Raw genomic sequence first — 9,133 nt, forward strand, 5'->3', positions numbered from 1 at the left:
GAAGAGGAGGGGCAGGTCCTGATCACTCTGTAGTGACCAGTGACAGAATCCAAGGGAATGGCCTGAAGTTGTGTCAGGGGAGGTTTAGGTTGGATATTAGAGAAAGGTTCTTCAGTGTCAGTTCTTCACGTTCTTCAGAGCATGGCTGGACACTGGAAGAGGCTCCCTAGGACGTTGCCACAGCACCAAGCCTGACAGAGTTCAGGAAGAATTTGGACAATGCTCTCAGGCACACGGTGTGACTCTTGGGAATGGTGCTGGGCAGGGTCAGGAGTTGGTCTTGATGATCCTTTCAACTCAGCATACTCTGTGATTCTGTGATAACTCTGAAGTGGCCAGAAAATTGAAACTCAAGAGTTCTGATGATTGTGGACCCTGCTGTGTTTTGTTACCTAAGTGTTAAATTTTGCTTTTGTGGCTATTTAAGTGCAGGTGAAAATCCTTTCAAAGGGTGGTAGTACAGCATCTGGCCTGTCCTTATGTAATGTAATGATGGGCTTGTCTCAGCCTGAGCTCTCTGGGAGATTGGATCTCCTGTACTTTAACAAGGGCTTCAGACTCTCCTCTACTCTTTTCTAGCCTGGATGTATGAGGCACAGAGGAGATACAACCAAAGCAGAGATCTTTCTAATCACAGTGCAAGTGCTTTGGCCAAAGCAGTAACTGGGTTACATCCAACAAAGGTGTTGGATAAGTGTGTGTGTTTAAAATCCATTCCTGAGTGTGCTTCCCCCCTTGCAGCAACTTTCAGCCAAACAGACTCAGCTGGATTGGCTGATGATATTTTCTAAAATATAATAACACTGAGGCATTTGCTCTTTTAGCCTGCATGTACTATTCTCTCCAGAGAAAAAGGCAGCACTTTAAGATTGCTTTCTTCTATAAGTGCAAGAGCAAAAATCTTTTGCTTCTCTTCAGAGATACTTCAGTGAAGTTTAGTGTTTCAAACCACTATCTGAGCACAAAGCTGGCATGTGGTAAAGTCACAGTTACACTGAATGAAACTAGGGCTCCATAAGGATGTGTGTGATGACCCCAAGACCCTGTTGCTTAGCACTGCTCCTATCACTGCTTTAAAAATAACTCTGCAAAATTATTAGCCCAAGGGAGGCTTGCACTTCATTTTTCTCATAAATAATGTGACTTGAGTTGGTTTTATTTTAAAAGAACCTTAAACTTTAATATTTTTCTTTCATTCTGCAACTTGTTTGAACTATCATGAGGATGTTTGTGTTTACTGACTTAGGTTGCTTCCTTTGTTAAGTGATTAGTTAAATAACTAGAAGATGCAGTCAGCAGTACTAATGGAGTTCATTAGAATCCCACAAATAACTTGGCACTGTGGGGGGGAAGAAAGGGCTTACAAGAGATTGGAACAGGTCTTAGTCCTCTCAAGGTCCCTCAGGGTGTGTTCTCCTCTGTTTCCTGACTGTAACACTTGCAAATCCTTAGGCTCTTGGAGATAATTCCCAAAGTAGCACATGGTTATCATATCCTGCAAGCAGAGCATCAGTACTTTCACGTTGGTAGTGTTGGTTTGGCTTTTTTTTTTTTTTTTCTCGTTTGTTTTTTTTTTTTTTTTTTTTTTTTTGGTGTTTTGTTTGTTTGTTTGTTTGTTTTGTTTTGTTGTTTTTGGAGTTTTTTTGTTTGGTTTTTTTTTTTTTGGTGGTGGCTATTTCTTGTTTGTTTTGTTGTCTTTTAAATCTTACTTCAAACAACCCCTAAAACACCATTGGTATAGGATCCATAGAGCCCTTGGGTAAACTTACAGCTACGGTAGAAATAATTTTTCATTTCCTGCTTACCCCTACTAAATGGGTGGTTGTAGTTCTCTCAAATAATAAAATATTAATCTCACTGAAGTGAGGTTCCTAAGCCACTGATTATTGGTTTTATACAGGGTGTGGGAGAGAAAGAGCTCTCCAAGTGCAACTAAATGCCCTGGACATGGCTATCCTTGAGGCCCACTTTCCAGAGAGTCCAGCTGAAAATAGGATATGGTTTTAAAGCCAGCTAATCTGCTCTTCCTTTTATTTGTGCTGAGTGAGTTCTTATACAAAAATGGACATAGCTGTCTGCTGTGATGGAAGTAAAAATTTAGAATGGTCTGTTCTAATAATAAATTGCATGCTGATAATTTTTCTTACTGCAGTAAAAGCAATTCAGCTGTATCTGATTGGCACTAGTTCAAGATTTTTGATGTTCAGCAGGAGAATATACAGCTGCAAGAAACAAAACAACGCTAAAAAATCTCAAACTGCACATGCTGGGATGGCAACAAGCCCAACTGCAGCAGCTCATGCTCACAGCGACTTGGGCACTGGGACACACAATGAATGCTTTTGCTGGCAAAATTGCACAATGAGTTTTGTTTTTGTTTAATGCAGAATCCAAATGGGCACAATAGTTTCCCTCTGGGTACAATGTCATGGACTTCCTCGAACCTTATTTAAATGACACATACAAATGTGGTTGAAGATTTCAGCTGTCAATTCAGCAACACTCATGCAGTTCTACTTTTTATTGTCCTTGTGCTCCTGTTAGACATGGTAAGCATTAAACTGCAAGGGAAAGATGAGATTCTGAAAGACAATGTATAGAAATGATTCCTTTCTTGAAGTGAGCTACAAGCAAACTCAACTGAGATAAATATATATACTTCACTATGAAATAGGCAATGCTTTATTTGGAAATAGTTTTCTTCCTTATTAAATCAAAGAGCTGCCCAGGAAGTTATAATTCAGAACAATAAACATAACTACATGGAAAATATCTGAGTAATCTAAACATATCTTTTCTCTGTGAGGTAGATATGAATTCTCTCTTTTGAAGTCAGGCTGAAAAAAATATTACAGGGAGAGTTCAGGAATGGAATTGGTTTATATCAGGAAGTCATGAGAAAAAACTTAGTTCAGAAATCTTTAGGATCCCTGGATCTTGTCAGTTTTTTCAAACATTGAAATAAGAGCTGGAGTAATGCTGTGTAGCACAGTGCTACACTGCTGATTCGTCTCTGGGAGGTCAAACTTTTATTGGAGAAGCACTGAAGAATGCCCTTATGGCTTCCAGGATTTAAGAAAGCATAAAGATTACTCTAAATTTTAAGCACATGATGAGGTCTTGTTACAAGTTGAAAGCATGCTGAAAAATTTTTCTGATTACCAAAGGCTTCCTATAAATATTAATATACGGACTCTTCTTCTACAGCATCACCCAAATTAAATTTCCTAATTAGATTCTATGACAAGGCAGTCTATTGAAGAAACTTTCTAAAGATAAGGGGTTTGTGTCATTTTATGTACATTTTGTGTTTGAAATATTAGTCACATAATCTATCCTAATCTTCTGCATACCCTGTGGAGTCAAAGGAGGTGATAGAGGTTTCCAGAAGATTATTCATTCTGTGGCTAAAATTAGGTGCAATGGATTACATCACATTCAAAAATTTTCTCTCCTCCGTAAGAAAAAGCCAACACTGTTCTTTGCTGAGATCCAGACATAAAGGATGTTGTAGCATTTCTAGGAATATTTAAATTTGCTATTTCTATTCTGGTACTGTTTTGTGCTCCTCCCAGAGGCCATTCTGCTTGTACTTAGCAAATGCAAATGGACAGAGTCCCTGTCTTTACGATGCGAAAGTGCTGGTATGCTTTGGAACAGTGGGCAATCAAATCCTCATTTAGTGAGTGTAACTGATTACATGCACTATGTAGCACGAATAAACACTCTGTGTTAATTAACACACTCTATCAATATTCCACCATTCAAATTTTCACCTGCCACAATCATCTGCAATTTTTATCTTCAAAAACCAATTCTCAGATGTCCTCTGAAATGTCCTGCTGTGGTGGGTTAGCCCTGGATGGACTCCAGGTGCCCAGCAAACCTGGTCCAGCCCTCCCCTCCTCAGCTGGTCAGAGGAGAGAAAATATAATGGAAGGTTTATGCATCGAGATAAGGGCAGGGAGGGATCACTCATCAGTTACTGTCATGGGCAAAACAGACCTCCCTTAGGGAAAAAAAATTCTTGCCAATCAAATCAGAGTAGGATAGTAAGAAAGAAACCCAAATCTTAAACCAACTTCTACCCATACTGCCCTTCTTCCCAGAGCACAATTTCACTTCTGATTTTTCCTCCCTCTTCCCCATCAGTGGCACAGGGGACAGGGAACGGTGTCAGTCCATCCCATGCTATCACTGCTGCTCCTTCCTCCTCATGGGAGGGCTCCTCATACCCTTCCCCTGTTCCAGTGTGGGGTCAGAGGAGAGGCTGCAGGAACTGGGCCTGTTTAGTGTGGAGAAGAGGAGAGGAGATCTCATCAATGCATATAAATATCTCAAAATTTGGCGTCAAGAGAATGGTGACAGCCTCTTTTCAGTGGGGCCAGTGACAGGATGAGGAGCAATGACCATCAACTAAAAGACAAGCAAGCAAGTTCCACCTCTGCATGAGGAAGACCTTCCTTACATTAAAGGTGGAAAAACACTGGAACAGGCTGCTCAGATAGCAGCTCTGGAGACATTAAAAATCCACCTGGACAAGGTCCTGTGTAATCTGCTCTAGGTGACCCTTGTCTTGGCAGGGAGCTTGGACTGGATCATCTCCAGAGATCTTTTCCAGCCCCAAATATTCTGTGATTATGTGTTTCTAACAATTCTCTGTACTCTGCCAGTGTGCTGATATTGCAAAATTGCCATTTTCTGGCAGAGACCTATTATTTGGATTCCTTGGAGGAACAGAACATAATCTAAAATGTACTGCCAGAAAAGGTTGGAAATGCTGAGTTTTTTGATCACTGGGGGAAAAAAAGATTTTAAAACATCTTGCACTGCAAATATTATCTATAAAGAGAAATACACCTACAATATTGAGCTATAAAGGGCTTTTCTCCATTTAGAAATCACATTCGTTTGACATAAATAAAGCAAAAAATGTATGTCAGAATAAAGTGTCTCCTTGTAAATATGCACAAGTACAATGAGAATTAAGCTCATGTCCACTTTACTCTTAAATGATGTCTTTGCCACAGATAGATATTTAAACTCTCTGCTGAGAAGTTAACCTTCCACTGGGGTCATGGCACAGTGCTGTGGTTAGAGCTCATTCTTCGTTGATTTTTCCACTATCAGGCATCTGTTTTGAATAGTGCATTAATCATTGTGAAGGTAGAATGTTTGCTATACAGGATTTCCTTGGATTCATATTTGGAGTTTCCCTGAGCCCCACTGTGGGGATCCAGAGTGTCAGAGGGTCTGATCACCCCATGGAGAAACAGAGGTTACCTGTGAAAGGAGAGCACAGGAATATGGCTCTTAGGCTCACTAACTTGCCTTTTGGTGTAATTTAATTTTCCTCTAATGACTGTACAGGGACTTTACCTCTCTTTTATCTACTGGCTGAAATTCCTGGCTAGGCCATTTGGCTCCTTGAAACCGAATGTGCCTTTCCAGTCCTACAAAAAATATCTCATCAGCTGCAGTTCTTTGTAAAAAGTCTGTGATGGACAACCCATGGCTAACCTCATCTATTCTGGAAACTGGTGGCTTGAGCTAACATCTGTGTTCTTGTCTACATTTGAAAAACAAGAAGCAAGAGCATGGAAGACCTCTCTCTTTTCCATCTTTAAAGCATGGAAGATAAATATCTTAAAGTATATTGGGCTCATGATCCATGCAAGGCCAAGACCTTGCTGCAGAAATGCCTCTGTTTAGCTTATCAGAAAGAAGTAATATGTTTATTGCTCACAAGGATCTCAATGAGAAGCAAAAATTGGGTACTAAAAGAGGTTTTTAATCTCGGGGAGTAAATTTTAATGAGTGTTAACAATTGTGCAATTACTCTGTTGCAAGTAATAAAAAAGAGACGATTTTTTGGCATTCAAGATTTGGAAGAAAGCACTGAGGGAAAGGGTGAATTTTTCTATTTCTTGAAATCTTACACACACCTTCCTGAAAGATTTATGAGTCAAACATAAGTTATTAGTTCAATATCATTCTGTGGCCTGAGTGGCCTTGAAGATATTAATCTGTGAATCAGCCAGTGAAAATCTATGGCCTGTAAAGGGCAGAGTATCCGACAACAGGATCGTGATGTCTCTTCTGTCCCTACAGGCCCCAGGCAGGTGAAACCATCTGTACTGGCTCACTCCAGAGCTCACTGTTGTAGCTCTGCTCAAGAATCTCACTGTAAACTACTGTCTTTGCTCTGCTTTTTTTGTACATATAAGTAGATTTGGGACCTACACATTCAGTCATGAGCACAGAGGGTGCGGGGTGTCACCAAGCAAGCTATCATAGTGACATTTTCAAGCTGCTGGCTGACTGCAAAGTGATATGTAAGCATATACATGAAGCATATGGGGAGGCAGAAGACATATATCAGGCAGCAGCTGGCATATCAGGTCCAGGGAAGCTTCTACTGGGAAAAGAAAATAGATTGCAATTCCAGGCAGAATGTCTTAACTCTTCTCTCCTTGCCTTTGAAGTTTTTAATTTCTTATATTTGTATAATACAAATAATTTATGTCCAAAGTTAGTAATTCTGCAGTATTTTTCTTCTGTTCTTAATGCACCAAAGCTCAGCTTATTTTCTGTTATCTCCCTGTAAAAGTGGGACAAACCTCTCGTATTTGCACTCAGTACTCTAAGCTCAAAAGTAGAGTAACTTCAGATTTATCACTGTGCTACCAAGAGTGACATTAGATGTTAGATATAACATCACCCATCCCTGTGTGAAAGAGAGGGCCAAATTCTCTGCTAATGTAAAGCAATAGGGACTCACTTGCAAATAAAAGAGATTCTGACCTGGTATTCAGATTATTTAGAAACTACCCAGAGAGAACAATTGAGCAGGAATATATATTGTTTTCTACTTTATTCCATGATTTCAGTACAACTACTTTTCTCAGCTTGAGCCCAAGGCATCAAAGTTTCTCACTGCAGAGTTGTTCACTACAGGATTTCTCTGCTACCCTGCTGTGGTTGATGCCATGAGCTCTCTTTCACCTGCAGTTACAACTCCTAAACAGATTGGTGTCCCCTGGAAATCATGAAATATTTGTCCTTACAGTGTAACCTCTTCTTCCCTGGTGTGACAAAATGTGCCCTACCAAAAATAACCTGCTTGTTGTTCCTTTCCCAAAATACTCTTGGAAGGATGTGGTGTTACCAGCAAAGGTTTTGCTGACAAAACATATGGCAAACAAGGGGGTCAGGGATGGTTTGGTGCCTGAAAGTGAGAAGTAGGAGATTTAGTAGAAGGTAACAAGATAAAAAACAGTAGTAGTTGAAGTATTTTATCATGTGATATTTTTGCAAACTCATTCAAAAGATGCAAAGGGGAAGAAAAAGTAGTGGAGAAGAAAGTCTCCTTTTAGAAACAGGCAAAGGAGGAATAGAGATTGTTTCTATTCAGTTTAGTGTAGGAGTGTAATAAAGTACACCAAGCTACCTCTGAATGAGATGATCTATCTGTCTCTGTCCTTCAGCATTCAGGAACCAGGGTAGGTGTGCCAATACCGTGTGGAGCTCTGGAAAGGAAAGCATCTCTGGCAGAGCTCTGCACTCCTGGGGTTGTATTGCTGCTGCTCTACTAAATAAACTGGCTTTTCATGACATGCCCTCCCCACAGAAAGCAGGCCTTTCCTATGGGCCCTGTAAAAGGTTCAGTGTGGTCCTAAACAGAGTTCAAGGGCATGAACCACAAAGGCATCCATCCTCTTGTTTAATGTAATCAGAAAGCCAGTTTTGTGTTGGAGCCAAATTTATGGATAGTCATGCACTGAGCCAAGTGCCCAGTGCCTCAAATGCTTCTCAGCAGTGAGAACTGGAGTCCTTCTTCCCTGGTATGACTCTAAGGAATGCAAAATATACTTCTTTTTTCCCCCTCCTCCTTCTTGTTTATAACTTATAAACAACTTATATGTGTAGTTTGTATTCTGTGTCTGGTCTGTCTTGAAAATTGTTGTCAGCTCAATTTTCAACACTGTCAGAAATGTTTATCTCATTAGAAGGGATGGAAAAGCAGCACAATAAAGTAAAATTAAATCACTATAGTACCTTGGATATTAGTAACAATGTAGGAAAATGAAGCAACAAGAATGACTGAGGAGGTTTTACAGCTTCCCAGTGCTTAATACTGTAGAAACTCTTCAAAACAACTCTTATTTCTTTTCCATGTTTACTTTTAATATCTACTCTTTTTTTTGACACCAGATTTCTCCAAACAATGTATTAATGTTTCTTCCTTTTATGCTTTATGAAGTCCTCTGGAATCCCTGGGTTTTCTAACATCTGAATGCTATTTATGAAGCATTAATTTTCAAAGCTGAGGGCACCTGTCCCTAAATTTCCTCACTTTGACTTATATGATGTGCAATTCCACTGAAGTTTCTGGAAGGAGCTTGTATCAAAGTGGGTCCATATGCCACGGGATGGGGCTGCAGACTCTGGAAAAAAAATGTACCCCCTTGGAAAAAAACTCCTTGTATCATAGTGCAGTTGATGATTTGCCAGTAGTCTTCAAAGGTCTGTGTGCATTTCTTCAGAAAGGGAATATATCCTTGGGAGGCAATGAAGAAAAAGATGGAGACCAGTGCTAATGAACTGTCACTGAAAGCCTTTTCACAGAAAGGGGGGCTCCGAACCAGCAATGGCAATGATAAATCTTACTATTCATTCTCCAGACTAGTGCTGGTGGATGTTTTCACTAGAAAAAGGCTGCTTTGTTGATGTCTGGGCAGTTATTTTATTATTCCTTTATGCAGAGGAGCCTGCTATAGTTTTTCATCTATAGATATGCCATTGTTTATCTAAGTGTAGCAGTAAAACCTGTCTTGACAAAAAGCTTGAATCATAATTTGCCTTTTGAGATGTCTTTTATTACTCCTTTTGCTATGATGAATATTTTTCATAATTTTTAAACTCTTATGTCTAAATAATTCTATACCAAACATGTGGAAAGTCCTGTAATTCCTGTCTGTGTAGAAATATCTGTAGGCAAAAGAAATAAAAAACAAGATCCCAAGTAACTGAAAACTTTGAGGGGAAGTTTATGGCAGAAATTGATCATTTTATCTGTGAGGTTTGCTGATACACTAGTCAATTAAGACATAATGTGGAAAGAAAGTGAATG

Source organism: Vidua chalybeata, chromosome 7 (assembly GCF_026979565.1).
Source record: "Vidua chalybeata isolate OUT-0048 chromosome 7, bVidCha1 merged haplotype, whole genome shotgun sequence".
Taxonomy (NCBI): Eukaryota; Metazoa; Chordata; class Aves; order Passeriformes; family Viduidae; genus Vidua; species Vidua chalybeata.